Here is a 17,358-nt window from a genome sequence, read left to right as displayed (position 1 = left end):
AGGTCTTGGAAAAATTTTTGAAGGAGAAAGTAGTTAAGGACCTTGAGATCAATGCCATTTGGGACAAATTACAACACGGTTTTACGAAAGGTAGATCATGCCAAACCAACCTGATCTCCTTCTTTGAGAAAGTAACAGATTTTTTAGATAAAGGAAATGTGGTGGATCTAATATACCTTGATTTCAGTAAAGCATTTGATACGGTACCGCATGAGGAATTATTGGTTAAATTGGAAAAGATGGGGATCGATATGAAAATCCAGAGGTGTATAAACAACTGGCTAAAGGGGAGACTGCAGCGGGTCGTACTGAAAGGTGAACTGTCAGGTTGGAGGGAGGTTACCAGTGGAGTTCCTCGAGGTTCGGTTTTGGGTCCAATTTTATTTAATCTATTCATTACTGACCTCGGAACCAAATGTAGGAGTGGGCTGATAAAGTTTGTGGATGACACAAAGTTGGGAGGTATTGCCAATTCGGAGAAGGATCGGGATATCCTGCAGAGAGATTTGGATGACCTTGTAAACTGGAGTAATAGTAATAGGATTAAATTTAATAGTGAGAAGTGTAAGGTTATGCATTTAGAGATGACTAACAAGAATTTTAGTTATAAGCTGGGGACGCATCAGTTGGAAGTAACGGAAGAGGAGAAGGACCTCGGAGTCCTGGTTGATCGCAGGATGACTATGAGTCGGCAATGTGACGTGGCTGTGAAAAAAGCTAATGCGGTCTTGGGATGCATTAGGCGAGGTATTTCTATTAGGGATAAGGAGGCGCTGGTTCGTTATACAAGGCACTGGTGAGATCTCATTTGGAGTACTGTGTGCAGTTCTGGTCTCCAATGTTTAAAAAGGATGAAATCAAACTGGAACGGGTACAAAGAGGGGCCACTAGGATGATCCGAGAAATGGAAAATCTGTTGTATGAAAGGAGACTCGAGGAGCTCGGTTTGTTTACCTTAACCAAAAGAAGGCTGAGGGAGGGATACGATTGCTCTCTTTAAATATATCAGAGGGATAAATACCAGGGAAGGAGAGGAATTATTTCAGCTCAGTACTAATGTGGACACGAGAACAAATGGATATAAACTGGCCGTCGAGAAGTTTAGGCTTGAAATTAGACGAAGGTTTCTAACCATCAGAGGGGTGAAGTTTTGGAACAGCCTTCCGAGGGAAACAGTGGGGGCGAAAGACCTCTCTGGCTTTAAGATTAAGCTTGATAGGTTTATGGAGGGGATGGTTTGATGGGATAAAGTGATTTTAGTCAATAGGTCAATAACGTGCCATCACTGGTAATTAGTAACAATGGTCAATGATGGGATATTAAAAGTTACTACAGAGAACTTTTTCCAGAGGGTCTGGCTAGAGAATCTTGCCCGCATGCTCGGGGTTCAGCTGATCGCCATATTTGGGGTCGGGAAGGAATTTTCCTCCAGGGTAGATTGGCCCTGGAGGTTTTTCGCCTTCCTCCGCAGCATGGAGCAGGGGTCTCTTGCTGGAGGATTCTCAGCGATTTGAAGTCCTTAAATCATGATTTGGGGACTTCAACAGCTGAGTCAAGGGAGAGAATTATTCCAGAAGTGGGTGGGTCAGCTTTTGTGGCCCGCATCATGCGGGAAGTCAGACTAGATGATCATAATGGTCCCTTCTGACCTTTGAGTCTATGAGTTCCACAAGTAGATTATGCATTGTATAAAATGTTTCATTTGATAAGCTTTAAATTTGTTAACCTTCAGTAAAAATAAAACTCAGTGAATACGGGGAAAGAAAATAAATCAAATAACATAAAATATGCTGTGGCTCAGGCAAACGTATATAAATTTCCATTCTTATAATTATTCTTTCCCCATCCATCTTCACTGTAAAGTGCATATTTCCCCCAACTTCTTTACTGCAGAAGACCCCAGAAAAGAAGAAAGTCATTTTAAAAAAGTCTCTTTTTAAAAACAAACAAACAACCCCCCCCAACAACATTCCAGTAATAACTTGCTCCCATTGGAGTGGATCTTTTTGGGTGGACATACAATTCCCCGGTGTGCAGGATGCGCTGGGAGGGAGAGGGAGGGGTGGGGACGGGGCGTGGTCAGGGGAGGGGGCAGAATCATGTCCAGGACTGCTGACCTCGCTGATCAACTCCTCACCCTCCCTCCCAGTGCCTCCTGCACACCAGGGATCAGCTGTTCTGTGGCGTGCAGGAGGTTCTGGAAGGGAGGGGGAGGAGTGGGAATGGGGCACACTGATGGGAGGGTGTGTAAAGAGGTGGGGAAGAGGAGGGGCAGGGGCGGAGTGGGGGTGGGAAGAGGTGGAGTGGGGTCTTGGGGAAGGTGTGGAGTGGGGGCAGGGCCTGGGGCTGAGCGGGGAGCTTGGGGGCCCATGAAACATTTTAAATAAAAATGGAGGTCTTTGGGTTGCTAAAGTTTGAGAAGTGCTGCACTAGAGTATGTCAAATAAGATTTGTTAGAATTTTGGGGTCAATACCACATTTCTGAGTAAGGTAAATCTTACCTCATAAAACAGTAGCATGGAAAAATGGAGACAAGTTATTACAATCACAGTAGTTTGGGTTTGTGAGAATAGTTAATACTGGGAGCGGGGAGTTCTTCAAAATGCCTAAAATTGTGTTGCCTGATCAATAGAGCTGGTTGGGAATTCTTGCTTGAAATGATTTTATGGTGAAAAATGCAGTTTCAGCAAAATTGAAATTCCCACTGGGGGAAAATTTCAGTTCTGCTGAGATAATTCAATATTCAGTCAAGAAAATCAAAACAAGATATTGTGTTTGGAGTTGATTCAGCCCAATTAGAAACACTTTTTTTCGTTTGTTGAACTAAGTGAAAATGTTTTTGTTTTGAGTTAGATTAACACTAAACTGTATGCTCTCGTGAACATGGTACTGGATTGGGACTCAGGAGACCTGAATTTTATTTCCAGCTCCACCAGTGTCTCCCTATGTGACATTGAGTAAGTCATTCTCTGTGCCTCCATTTCCCCACCTATAAAATGGGGATAAGGCTACTGGCATCCTTTATAAAGTACTTAGTGCTTTTCATCAGTAGATCTCAATGTAGGAGCTAGGTGGCATTATTTATTATTATTAATAGAACCCTAAGTAGTTATAAAAGCCAATAAGTGGCATGATTGAGGGCGGGAGGCGGGGAACTGCCTGGAGAAGCTGTAGGAAGGGATAGTTTTCTGGAATAGTCTCTAAGACATCCTCTATCCCTGCATGTAGGAAGACCTGAAAAGTAGTGGCTGGGTAGAAAACCCCATCTGGAAGTTTTGGTTTGTTTTTGCGAATGTGTGGTCATTTGGACAGTAAATGGAGACCCGAACCAAGGGCTAACGACTAATTTGGTGTGGCTGATAATTCCTCAGGCTGCTGAGGAACCCAGCATCCTGTGTATGGAGGAGAGGAGAATGCAGGCTCCAGTATAACGGGAGAGTTTGGTCAGTTTTTGTCTTAAAAGGGGAAATTGAGACATGATGCAGCACCACCTTCCTAGGCCATGAAGGGGCAATGGACAGCTATGCCTGTGCTATGAGCTAGGGGTGTGATTCTTAGTTTGCGTACACATACTTGCACTAGCTCGATGAGTACAAATAGTATAATTGTGATAGTTTGGGCAGCAGCAGCATGGCTTAGCCATTTGAGTACAAACATGCCTGAATCCCATGGATATGCTGCCTGTGTTGTTATGGCTACACTATTATTTATACTTGTGCTAGCTTTCAAAAGCTGGCATAAGCATACGTACGTAAGCTGGGAATCGCACCCATAGCTCATAATCTAGGCCTAGCATCAGTTATGCTAAATGTTTGCATTTACAAGGCTACATTGCTGATGTTTGACTTCTCCCTTTGGGTTATATATATCAGATTTGGAGGAATATGGTAGTGCAGGAATGGATCTTTCTTTGAATACTTTGTTCCTCTTGGAGGCAGGGAAATCTCCATGAATTTTTACATTTCTGCTCTGACAGATCATGGGTCATTTCCATCTATAGATTCCACTTCCTATTAAAGGAAAATGTTCTAGATGAAAATTCTAAAGGGTGCAATGTCTTGGACCTGAAGAATCCAGCCTCAATTCCAAAGAGGGAAAGACGTCCACTCTTGAAGTTTGTGTCTTCTCTTTTCTTGGAGCCATGTGTAGTTGACTTTCTATAAGACAAGCTCATTTTTTGGGAAAAAAGCGGCTGAGAAATTGCAACTCTTGCTGTTATGTTTATAAGCGTAACCCTTCTGCCCATCTAAGTTGGCAGCAACAAGGGCCGGGTTCTGTATCTAGGGGTTCCGTTTCAATAACGCAATGCAAAACCGGCTCGAGCCCCCACCCAGTGACCTGGGACAATTACATACCACCCCCCTGGGCGCCTCTAAGAGGCAATACTTCCCCTCTCGCAAGCACGGAGTCTGAGTGTAGCAGAAAATGTTTAATAACATGAGGTAAACGACATCAGCATTAAATTGGAAAAACACCACAAACAGGATTCATAACACAAACCATGAGCAAAAGACCCACCCCAGCAAATTGGGCTGTGTCCTTTCCCTTTGGTTCTTGAATCCAGCAACCCAAAAATCACCCAGAGTCCCCAAAGTCCAACACCCCCAAAGTCTCTTGGGTCCAGCAACCAGCCAAAGTCCCAAAAGTCCAACAACCCCCAAAGTCTCTGCCCTGGTCAGTGCAGCCCCAGAGTAAAAGGGGGGCACGCAGGATGTTAAGGGGCACCTTACGTGATCTGAGGCCGTCCGGCCGTCTCTCTGGGGTTCCGCCGCAGCCTTCACCACGAGCCAGACCACTTCCTGCCGTCCCACGAATTGCTCTGCTCTACGAGCTGCTCCGCTCACCAACCTGTGAGCCGCTCCAGCTGTCTCCGCAAATGACTCTGCTCACCAACCTGTGAGCCGCTCCAGCCATCCCCGCAAACAGCTCTGCTCACTGTTCCTTGGGCTGCTCCAACCGTCCCCGCAAGGCTCCGCGCTGCTCGCTGCTCCTCCAGCCATCCCTGCAAACTGCTCCGCCAGCCGCTTAGCAATATAGCTTCAGGCTCCCCCACTAGTTAACACAGCACTCAGTGATCACAGCTCTTAATAACTTTAGCTCTTTTGTGATTTCAGCTCATAGTAGGGGAGCCCCAGTGCCGGTGCACCATTGGCCCAAAGTGAATTCAGCTCAGCAGCCTGTAATTAGACTCCTAATGGAATCAAAACTAGCTCTGACATTCAACAGTGGAGAAAGGAGGTGGTGCAATTGGTGTTTCAAGCCCTCAAAGAGGACCCATAGCATCAGGTACAAATACCTATCCCCATCCTCTTTCAATTCACTAGGTTGTGGAACCCATGTCCCTTGTCTAGCGAGTGCTACTTAGGTGATGGTCATAAAACAGTTTCATTGTCCTTGATTCACATAATCAGGGTAACAACACTTTATTCCTCCTGCCCCAATAACAGAGAAACTGGGGATCCCACCCCATCCAAAGTAACCACTATCAGTTGTTGTTGTCTCATGCCAGGCGGGTGGGTGTGCCTATGCAAACAAGATCAGCCCCTGGAGTTCTTTTCCACACTCGCCATAATTCATCACCAGGTGTCAGGGTACAGCTCATCCTGACTCTGCTTACATAAGATTAGACAATTCCTTTTAGAGTTCAAAGCTTCTGTGCTTCTGCTTTGTTATTAGTGTTGTTAGATGTTCGGCTGCATGTGTGTGTGCACTCCCTGTGCTGTCCCAGCCCTGTGCAGACAGCTGGCACAGCAGACCTCGAGCAAACCACCCAATGACCTCAAAATCTATCAAGGTATGAAGGCACCCAGACAGGTTTATTGTCAATGAAGCACAGTAATAGCACCTGGCTGACTCTACAAGGATACTAAGACAAGTATGCCCATGACAATGGACGCAACTCAGTCAGTGACGGGACTTTCCACTGCCCTCTAGGCTGGCCAAAGACCCTCCGTCTGAGACTCCATTTTCAACATCAACATAAACAAGTTATATATTGCCTCTCTGACATGGTTAGTTGATACCCTCTGACGTAGCTGGTTACCACCCATCACCTTATATATTTCTATTCATCATACTGTCATTCTGACCTTATCTTTAGGAGGGGTCAGTGTGTTCCTGTTATCTTTGAGGAATGTTTTTGTACCATCCTTGATATCAGGATTTTCTAGCACCATTCTTCTGGAATGTTTTTGTGTGAGTACTCTGTGAACTCTTAGTAATGTGTGTTTTTTGCAATATCAGCCCTGTTCCTGCCAGATTCTGTGAATTTGCAAGCAGGCAGAGCCTGATGTTTGCTCACAGCCTGACTCTTGCTAACTTTGCTTTATATCAGCAAAGCCTGCCCACTACTTTAGCTCAGGCCTCATACTAGGCCTCTGATACAAGGGCTTATATTTTAGAATCGCTTTCTACTACATTCCCCCACTGTTTGTCTTTTTATGGCAAGGATGTTTACCATCGTCCTGGAAAAGCATAATGCATGGACTGAAGATGACCCAGTGGCCTAAACACTGTTATTTGGCCACCTCTCTTTTCCATCCATACATTCATGCCCCATCTGCCTGCTTGCACATTCCTTCATACGACTGATGGACAGATTTTATTTTCCAATTGTTGTTGTTGTTCCCTTATGATGGGCCTGGGAATGTTAGGCCTGGGACTTTGAGGAATGTAGTTTTATGATTGAGCCTTGGGGGCATTCCCAGATAATCCATACATATGAATAATATGGATATGATGTATATATTCTTAGTGTATATGGGTATATGTGTGTGTGTATATATGACACCACCTTATGTTCAAGTGTAATAATCCTTTTCCAATTTGGTGTTATAGTTTGGCCCTTTTATTTTAGTGTTGCAGATAGCAACTCATTCCTATTAGGACAATTACAGTTGCCACCTGTATTATTATTTGTAGAAGTCTGAGTGTTTTGAAATACTGGGATAGGCATTATTATAGTGTGTCTCACAGTGCTAGGTATATGAGAAGTAAAACAGAAATGTGGAGTATTGACATTACAAATGAGGCCTTTATATATAAATATTTTGTAATTAGTTATTACGCAATACTATCCATCCATATGGATGGTTACCTTTACTGCTGGTTGTCACCCTCTGGTAAGCTTTGCTGGGTAGGAATCAGGAACGGCTAGCGTCTCTCTTCCATTGGTTGCATTGCTCTGTAATACAACAGTAGTTGACATAGATTCAGTTGTTTCTTATGGATGCTGTCTTCCAGATAACCTACTGAATGGACAGTAACCAATTTATTAAATATTACTGTTAGGATTTAGTGTTGGTACTTAGACATTGGACAAGATTGTTTTAAATAACACGTGCCTCACTTAGGATACAGTGTCACTGACTCAAATTATGACTGGTGCTAACAGGGAATTTGTTTACCCAATCTGTAGTTACTGTGTAACAATTTTTTTCCCTACTTCTTTTTTTCCTTGCCTTCATGTTGTTTGCTACCATTTGTTTGCTTTTTTTAAACTGTTTTTGGTTAAACCGTTTAGCAATATTATGCCCGTTATAAATGATGTACAGCAATAATACAACAGTACAGCAATAATACAGTTGCTTTTACATAGTAAATAAGTTTAAATTAACTGACAGTGGTTTTTAGCTGATTGCCAGCTTAATTGTCCATATATGGTAGATTGAGATGTATTTGACCAGTCTCTTATTAATAAAGCAGTTCATTTTTGTTTGTTTTTTGTTGTTGCTTGGGGGTTCCTTCACTGTATACTGATATTTTCTTGTGTTTTTGTGGTGTGATATTTTCTGGTTTATTTGGTCCATAGGATGCAGCCTTAAACAGCTAGTTAGTTAACATAAAGTTTTTTTTTTTTTACATTTCTTTTTGCTTTCAGTAACCCAGATTTAATACATACATTGTAAACACATTAAGTTAATCTAATAGGGACCAAGTCTCTTATAACACAAGCTATACTTTTGCAATTGTTGTATAGACATTTATTTTTATTTGAGGTACATTACTAATATTTTATACTAAACATAATGTTTAACTGCTAAAATAAATGCTCACAATCTTCTATGAGAAGGTGTATTGCTTGCCCTTGCTGAACACTGTTTTTAGCAAAAAAAGTAACATAATTGTTACCAAGATTTTTAGAGTTAATTTGCTTGTGATACCAATTCCACTTAACTGTTTAGAAGCCCAAACGTTAACAACTACTGTGTCCCTTTAACTTAACATAACATAAAAGAAAAATGTATAAAATGAAACCAAAATAAATTTTAAATGCAAGTCTATGCAAACGCTTTGAGTGTATTAAATTTTTATGACACTTTGTGTTTAGGAGCCAAAGGTGGAAACCTGTTGAAATTGTTTGGTCAGCTTTATGCATATATTATTGTTTTAAAATATTTTTCTATGAGAAATAAGAAAAATCCTGCGACTAGGAAGATGTTTGCAGTGTGGCTTTTTAATTTTTTTTGAAGGACACCGGTGCACAGCCTTTCTGTTAAGTTCAGCTTGACTTACAGAATCATTGGGACCAAATGAAACATTGGTCATAAACTCTTTGTACTTTAAAAGCTACCAAAAAAAACCCAACCAAAAACAAAAACAAAAAAAACCTGCACAATAACCGTCTTCATTACTAAATGGGGGGTGGGGGAATAACCCAAAATGAATGGCCAGAGAACTGATAAGCTAACTAAAAATATTCTGCGACAGTTACAGACAAGGAGTATCATAGAGTATCAGGGTTGGAAGGGACCTCAGGAGGTCATCTAGTCCAACCCCTGCTCAAAGCAGGACCAATCCCCAACTAAATCATCCCAGCCAGGGCTTTGTCAAGCCTGACCTTAAAAACCTCTAAGGAAGGAGATTCCACCACCTCCCTAGGTAACCCATTCCAGTGCTTCACCACCCTCCTAGTGAAAAAGTTTTTCCTAATATTCAATCTAAATCTTCCCCACTGCAACCTGAGACCATTACTCCATGTTCTGTCATCTGCTAACACTGAGAACAGCCTAGATCCATCCTCTTTGGAACCTTTCAGGTCGTTGAAAGCAGCTATCAAATCCCCCCTCATTCTTCTCTTCTGCAAGCTAAATAATCCCAGTTCCCTCAGCCTCTCCTCATAACTCATGTGCCCCAGCCCCCTAATCAATTTTGTTGTCCTCTGCTGGACTCTTTCCAATTTTTCCACATCCAAAATTGGACACAGTACTCCAGATGAGGCCTCACCAATGCCAAATAGAGGGGAATGATCATGTCCCTCGATCTGCTGGCAATGCTCCTACTTATACTGCCCAAAATGCTGTTAGCCTTCTTGGCAACAAGGGCATACTGTTGACTCATATACAGCTTCTCGTAGTGCTTGGGATTCTGCCGTCCTAAGTGCAGGACTCTGCACTTGTCCTTGTTGAACCTCATCAGATTTCTTTTGGCCCAATCCTCTAATTTGTCTAGGTCCCTCTGTATCCTATCGCTAACCTCCAGCGTATCTACCATTCCTCTCAGTTTAGTGTCATCTGCAAACTTGCTGAGGGTGCAATCCACGCCATCCTCCAGATCATTAATGAAGCTATTGAACAAAACCAGGACTGACCCTTGGGGCACTCCGCTTAATACTGGCTGCCAACTAGACCTGGAGCCATTGATCACTACCCATTGAGCCTGATGATCTAGCCAGCTTTCTATCCACCTTATAGTCCATTAATCCAGTCCATACTTCGTTAACTTGCTGGCAAGAATACTGTGGGAGACCATATCAAAAACTTTGCTAAAGTCAAGGAATAACACGTCCACTGCTTTCCTCTCATCCACAGAGCCAGTTATCTCATCATTGAAGGCAATTAGATTAGTCTAATTGTTAGGCTAGCATGACTTGCCCTTGGTGAATCCATGCTGACTGTTCCTGATCACTTTCCTCTCCTCGAAGTGCTTCAAAATTGATTCCTTGAGGACCTGCTCCATGATTTTTTCCAGGGATTGAGGTGAGGCTGATTGGCCTGTAGTTCCCTGGATCCTTCTCCTTCCCTTTTTTAAAGATGGACACTACATTAGCCTTTTTTCTAGTCATCCGGGACCTCCCCCGATCGAGTTTTCAAAGATAATGGCCAATGGTTTTGCAATCACATTTGCCAACTCCTTTAGCACCCTTGGATGCAGCGCATCCGGCCCCATGGACTTGTGCTCATCCAGCTTTTCTAAATAGTCCTGAACCACCACTTTTTCCACGGAGGACTGGTCACTGCCTCCCTATACTGTGCTGCCCAGTGCAGTAGACTGGGAGCTGACCTTGTTTGTGAAAACAGAGGCAAAAGAAGCATTGGGTACATCAGCTTTTTCCACATCCTCTGTGACTAGTTTGCCTCCCCCATTCAGTAAGAGGCCCACACTTTCCCTGACCACCTTCTTGTTGCTAACATACCTGTAGAAACCTTCTTGTTACTCTTAACATCCCTTGCTAGCTGCAACTCCAAGTGTGATTTGGCCTTCCTGATTTCACTCCTGCATGCCTGAGCAATATTTTTATACTCCTCCCTGGTCATTTGTCCAATCTTCCACTTCTTGTAAGCTTCTTTTGTGTTTAAGATCAGCAAGGATTTCACTGTTAAGCCAAGCTGGTCGCCTGCCATATTTACTATTCTTTCTACACATAGGGATGGTTTGTTCCTGCAACCTCAATAAGGATTCTTTAAAATACAGCCAGCTCTCCTGGACTCCTTTCCCCCTCATGTTATTCTTCCAGAGGACTCTGCCCATCAGTTCCCTGAGGGAGTCAATTTGCTTTTCTGAAGTCCAGGGTCTGTATTCTGCTGCTCTCCTTTCTTCCTTGTATCAGGATCCTGAACTTGACCAGGTCACTGCCTCCCAGGTTCCCATCCACTTTTGCTTCCCCTACTGCTGCTCACAAACAGGGAAGAATTAGGTCAAGAAGAGCTCTTCCCCTAGTTGGTTCCTCCAGCCCTTGCACCAGGAAATTGTCCCCTACACTTTCCAAAAACTTCCTGGATTGTCTGTGCACCGCTGTATTGCTCTCCCAGCAGATATCAGGGTGATTGAAGTCCCCCATGAGAACCAGGGCCCGTGATCTAGTAACTTCTGTTAGTAGCCTGAAGAAAGCCTCATCCTGGTCTGGTGATATATAGCAGACTCCCACCATGACATCACCCTTGTTGCTCACACTTCTAAACTTAATCCAGAGACTATCAGTTTTTTCTGCAGTTTCATACCGGAGCTCTGAGCAGTCATACTGCTCTCTTACATACAATGCAACTCCCCAACCTTTTCTGCCCTGCCTGTCCTTCCTGAACAGTTTATATCCATCCATGACAGTACTCCAGTCATGTGAGTTATACCACCACATCTCTATTATTCCAATCACATCATAATTCCTTGACTGTGACAGGACATCCTGTTCTCCCTGCTTGTTTCCCAGGCTTCTTGCATTTGTGTATAGGCACTTAAGATAACTCGCTGATCGTCCTGCTTTCTCAGTATGAGGCAGGAGTCCTCCCCTCTTGCGCTCTCTTGCTCATGCTTCCTCCTGGTATCCCACTTCCATACTTACCTCAGGGCTTTGGTCTCCTTCTCCCCGTGAACCTAGTTTAAAGCCCTCCTCATTAGGTTAGCCAGCCTCTTTAGGAAGATGCTCTTCCCTCTCTTCATTAGGTGGAGCCTGTGTCTGTCTAGCAATCCTTCTTCTTGGAACACCATCCTTGGAACACTTGTAGAGTATACAAGAATCAGTTTTGGAACCAGTATGTGTTACACTGCACATAGAGACTTTAAAAGAGTCTGAAGATAGTGGTACTTCTGCATGCAACTCTTTGGCAGGACAGTATCCATGGTTTCTAAGGGTCCTATCTTGCTAGTAGCTTGTGTGCAGAACTGTCTCTAAAGTCAATGAGAGTTTATCCCAAAAGCTGATGGAAGGAAATGCCAGTATGGCCAGCCCCAAGTTTTCAAAAATTATGAGTTAAGCCCCATCTCCCCATATCATGCTACTGGGTTGAAACTCATGAGATTGAGTACACACACACATGTACACACACACACACACACACACATATGTACACACACATTTAGTTCTTTCTGTCTTCTCGTTTGAGTTTTTTGGTCTTATATTTTCAAGCTTTTCTTCACAACTGTGAGCGCTGGAAGAAACTTACAATTTTTAAATTGCAAGTTGAGATTCTCACATAATTCCAGGAGCAAGGGCTATCAGAAAAATACCAACTATTGCAAGTCACAATAAATTTTCAAGGATTGGAAATGCTGAAATGGCCTTTCTTTTGGATAGCACCGAATTGGATTGACCAGTAAATGTAGCGAAAACACTCAAATCCATCCAGAGATATGTACAAGAGAGGTTTGGAGCATGAGTCATGAGTTTAAATTTAGAGAAGTCTAAAGTCATGAGATAGGGGGTTAAAAATAGTGAAGGATTGGCCCAGGTGACAGGAAGGCTGTCATGAAAATTTGGAAGGTTGTCATGGTGAAAAAGTACAATAGTTCACATTAGTCCATAGAGTTTTTAAAAGGTTTTAGGACACTGATTGTACAGCATGTTTTAGTGGTAACTTAGAGAACTGACAAATTTCTGATTTTGTGTTGCTATCTTGTAATTACCTGTGAAACTTTGGATGTTCATATCATCTGTCAACCAGACACTTTAGGGGAAGATCTTCTTATTAAATACTCCATGGTTTGAATTACTAAGAATTTTTTTTTCACTCTCTGGATTAGACAATTCAGACAACAGGAAAAAAAAGCATACAAAAAGGCTGGAGTTCTCCCTCCTGTGGCCTCTTTCCCCCCTCCCCCCAAATGCTGTGTACACATTACATTTGCGGGGTCATCTTGTAAGCTGTAATAATTTTTTCCAAAAATAGCTTTGAAACAACTTTAAAGAGTTGTAGTTTTTATTTCTTTAGTTTTATAGAAAGGAGTACTTAGGCAGGGGCTGCAGAGCAGTATTTCAAGTGTGTGGGGGCATACATTTGCCATACATCCCTGCCTAACATTCCTCTTCTCCTCTCGGGCACTCTTCCCTTCCTCAGCAGCATGACCACCCCCTCTCCCCGCTTGTAAATTCCTACACCAGCCACCCCCTCCAATTTTGAATGAGTAATGTTGCAGCTTGGTATGCAGGGTCATAGTGCCACTTAGGTTTGGCCCTGCCATAAAGAAATCAGGCCATGGCTCCCCTGGCTCAGTGGCCTGTCAGTTCGGGGATGTTGCACGTGCCAACCTTTAAGATTTAATGTGCAGTAAAACAGACTGCATTTTCTTTGCTTCTTTCTTCAAAGACAGTTTATAAAGTCATTAGTAAAACCGAGCATCAAAAATAAGACACTTAAACAATTAACAAATTAACAGAATCTAGTATGAAATTACAGAGCAAGGAACTAATATAGTACTATGCTAACAAAATGTTTCAAGGCCCAGACATTTTCTGCATGGAGAAGTGTCATTTGTGCCATTTCCTCTAAGTTCAAGAGCTAGAAGAGAGGAAAAAACAAACATTTATCTCTCAGCCCTGAGCCTCACCAATTCTAAGAGGAATGACTTATGAATAAAATCATAATCTAATGAATCATCAGCTTTGCTTTCTCTCAGTAAATTAGTTCATCCACAACAATATGTTTAGTTCCTATAAATACTACTTGAAGTTTTTTTGGGAGAAATTACTGCAGATGTTCCTTCAATATGCAAAGTCATTTTTTGACTGCTCAAATCTTTTCCTCATGAGGTGCATCAAAAAAACTAAGGCCCTGATCCTGCGATGAATTCTGGGAAGATAGATCCCTGGTGGTCACATAGGTCCACCCTTGTTGAGTTCATTGCAGAACCAGTACCTAAGATTACATATGTAGATGGTTCAATTTCTGATCACAAAAAATCCCCAACTCCTTCAAACTCTCCATCATGGAGATCACGAGAACAAATTCACGTGTTATATCACGAGAACAAATTCCCATTGGTTGATTGTCTCCCGAGGGAATGAGGGAATAACTCTAGCCTTATATCACTAAGAGTTGATTTGTGTATGTAAGACTCATTAAGGGATAAATGTTGAGCATATTAGCATATGTAGGTATTATTGGAGTTGTCTGGCATGTGGACAATATATGTTACAGGGCCTGATTTGGATGAAATTTTAGTCTGTACATTGCTGCAATATCTAACATGATTTCAATTACAATATCTGGCATGGGTCTCCTATCTGTCACTTTTGCTCTTTTTCTTTGATCTCTCATGCTATGTAGTTCCTGCAGCTATAATTTGTGTATTTATATGCAGATCAGCAGTTTGAAAATAGAAGAGGGAAAACTGATTCTAAGGATCTTCCTTAAAGTCGCAATCCAAAACCCACTAACATCAATGGGAGTCTTTTCATTGACTTCAGTGGGCTTTGAATGAGACTCTGAAAGCTTAGTGACTGTGTTTTCAGGTCTTACAGGAACTAGTCTGGGCTTTTTCAAAGAGGTATTTTCAGTAACAAGTTGTCAGTGAAGTCAGTAACTCTCAGTTCAGAAGGTGGTACCAGATGGATACCACCCTCCCCTTTCCTATATTTTTCCATTGTTCTCCCCTCCTATTTCCTTTTCTAATCTTTGTGATTGACAGCAACCAAAGAAGCTAGTCCTTGTCAGTGGATCTGGAGTCAGAACTCTGCAAGAAGACTTCTATAGAGAGCAGTTTCCTGGAACCCTTAGTCGTCGTCTTAGAGTTGGCTTCTTGATTTGAAAGGTAAGACTGAAGTAGAGTGAAGGGAATTTTGTTTATATTGAAAGTACATTGAATTGTGAATTGAATTACAGGTACTTAATTGAATAGTCTCCCCTCAAATGTCAGCGGAAAAATAAGGTGCATTTTTTTCAAGCTTCCTAAAAAGTATGTTTCTTACCTGTAAACCTGCATTTTCATGCTCGTTCCATAGATATAAGAAATCACATGATCTTGTCACTGGAAGCCACTAGCCAAGGTTGTGCAGTGCAATCACATATTTTCCAGCTATAAAAAGCATATCACAATATTGTACAAGGAAGATAAGATAGTGCATGAATGCTGTTCCCTTTAGTAAGACTGCACTTATCTCCTGACACTTCGCTGGAAGTTGCTTCCTGTGCAGGGGAGGCTTATGTAAATGTAAATTTGTGAGTTTAGGATTTAAAACATTGAATCATTGCACAAAGTAGCTTTTATAAGATAATTTATACATTAGATATTTAAATATAGAAGGCACTGTTTCCAAAATAGTAATAAGAGCAGACAAGCAGATCTATATACTTCAGAAAACACCCTTATTTGTACACATTAAGAAAGTTCTCCAGAATGGATTCTAGTTCAAGTGTGAGTGTGTGCACTGGAATATTCTTCTTATTCTATTTTCGGTACTTTTAAAAAGACGGAGCGCCAAATTCGCCCTTGATGTAAGCCACAAACTCTTACAACAACAAAGAATTGTGCCTGTAGACTCCTATTTAGGGAAGGAAAAATCTCTGAAGGGATTAGATTTGGGCACTTTGGATATTCTTAATTTATTTAGATTTTTAGAGGAAGAAGTGTGAAATAGCAGATTGAATGCTCCTTTTGTCACCCAATTAATTAGTGAGGGCCCAATCCAACTCCTATGGAAAGCAACAATGATCAGCAGTCATTTATTTAAATGTGTGTGGCAGGATTTGGAAATAAAGATTTATGTTCACTGCAAACAGGAGCTAGATAAAAACATAAAATACTCTTTCTGTAAGGTAATACTCCTTTATTTCTTAGACTCCAGGACACGACACCCCCCCCCCAAAAAAAAAAAAAACCAAAGACACAAAGCAGGGAGTTCCCTAAGACAGTTAGGCACAACTCAACCCACCCTTGCTTTAGGCTGGGTCTTTGCAGACTGACTGCTGAAGACCCAGATCACATACTTCCCTGCAGAACCCACTAGCCTGCAGGCAGGACCAGAAAACCACTTACAATATAAAGTGATAGCTTGTTGTTGTGATACCATTTTGAATATATATCAGTGATCATGTTAATTCAAAAAAGAGAAGAAACAAGAAGTGCTACTGTATCTAAAGAAAACACGTGGCTCAAAACAGGGAGGCTTTTTGAAGCCATTGCCTGGGTTGAAAGAGGAGCTGAACGGCCATGCTGTACTAGGAGCCCCTAGGAAAAATTCTGCCTGACCCAGCCAGAACTTGTCTTGGAGGATCCTGAAATCACATGCTGTACTAAGAGCTATGCCACCCTTTCCAGGGTTGAGCATGCACCCTCCCCACTTCACCCAATTAGTTGTGCTGATTAGTTATTGTGGATTATGGCTTTGCTTTTACCCTGCCCCTCCCCTTCTCATTTTAGGTAGCTATCACCCCTGGGGGCACTTGCCAGGGGAAGTGCCCGTGTCTTTTGAGAACCGTGCCCAATTTCTGTGAAGGGTGCAAATGGGTGAGGTGTACTGAAACACTTTCTCTTCTTCCTTCTGTACAGCTCAGTCAAAAATTTTAAATTAACAAGTGATCATCTAGAACTCTTCTTTGGTTTTGGTTTAGTGTGTGTGCAGTAGGAATGTTGAATAGTTAAATTACTTGGAACTCTGGTAAATATAGTGGTCAGAGTGTAAACCTTTAAAGATTAGATCAGGAGTAGGCAACCTATGGCACACATGCCAAAAGCGGCACGTGAGCGGATTCTCAGTGGCACTCATACTGCCCGGGTCCTGGCCACCGGTCCGGGGGGGGGGGGGGGGGGGGGGGGGGGGGGGGCTCTGCATTTTAATTTAATTTTAAATGAAGCTTCTTAAACATTTTAAAAACCTTATTTACTTTACATACAACAATAGTTTAGTTATATATTATAGACTTAGAGAAAGAGACCTTCTAAAAATGTTAAAATGTATTAGTGGCACGCAAAACCTTAAATTAGAGTGAATAAATGAAGACTCGGTACACCATGTCTGAAAGGTTGCCGATCCCTGGATTAGATCAATCTGAAGCTAGATCATTCAAAACTGGTACTTGACAAAGAAGTAGCCTACTGTAGCCCATGAATGTGAAACACAAGGAAATCTATTGTGAAGAGTAGCAGCTGTACAAGGAGAATGAAAAACATGATTTTTAATTCTTTACAATGGACTAAGATGAAGATATGTTTACTAAACTGGGAATAACATCACAGTGTGAAAACTAGCAACCATAATATAAAGATATATGGTGATAATTTCATAAAAAGAATGTTTAAAGACTCCTTCCTCTGAGTTTCAAGTTAATGTTACATCATATGATACTATAGCAAACACATGTGACTTTTGTTGAGGTGAAGAATAAGCTATGTTTAGTATAAGATCAACTTGAACTTCCTTTAAACATT

The 17,358-nt window shown here is 41.9% G+C and overlaps 1 protein-coding gene across 15 annotated transcripts in view; it reads left to right on the top strand.

Annotated features, from left to right (window-relative positions):
• Positions 1 to 14,531: 14,531 nt before the first annotated feature.
• The window catches only part of CTNNA3 (catenin alpha 3), a 939,042-nt gene continuing 936,215 nt past the window's right edge, over positions 14,532 to 17,358 (top strand). For 2 of the 15 annotated variants that reach the window (XM_065553439.1, XM_065553442.1), the window contains exon 1: positions 14,543 to 14,742. The gene's annotated coding sequence lies outside the window, so the exon portion shown is untranslated. Of the gene's footprint in view, positions 14,743 to 17,358 lie in introns of all 15 variants that reach the window. The other 13 variants (XM_065553438.1, XM_065553434.1, XM_065553435.1 and 10 more) reach the window with 13 other exon arrangements.

The sequence above is a fragment of the Chrysemys picta genome, chromosome 7 (genome assembly GCF_011386835.1).
Source record: "Chrysemys picta bellii isolate R12L10 chromosome 7, ASM1138683v2, whole genome shotgun sequence".
NCBI lineage: Eukaryota > Metazoa > Chordata > Testudines > Emydidae > Chrysemys > Chrysemys picta.
Note: the sequence above shows the minus strand (reverse complement) of the source record. Positions and strands in the feature narration are given on the sequence as shown.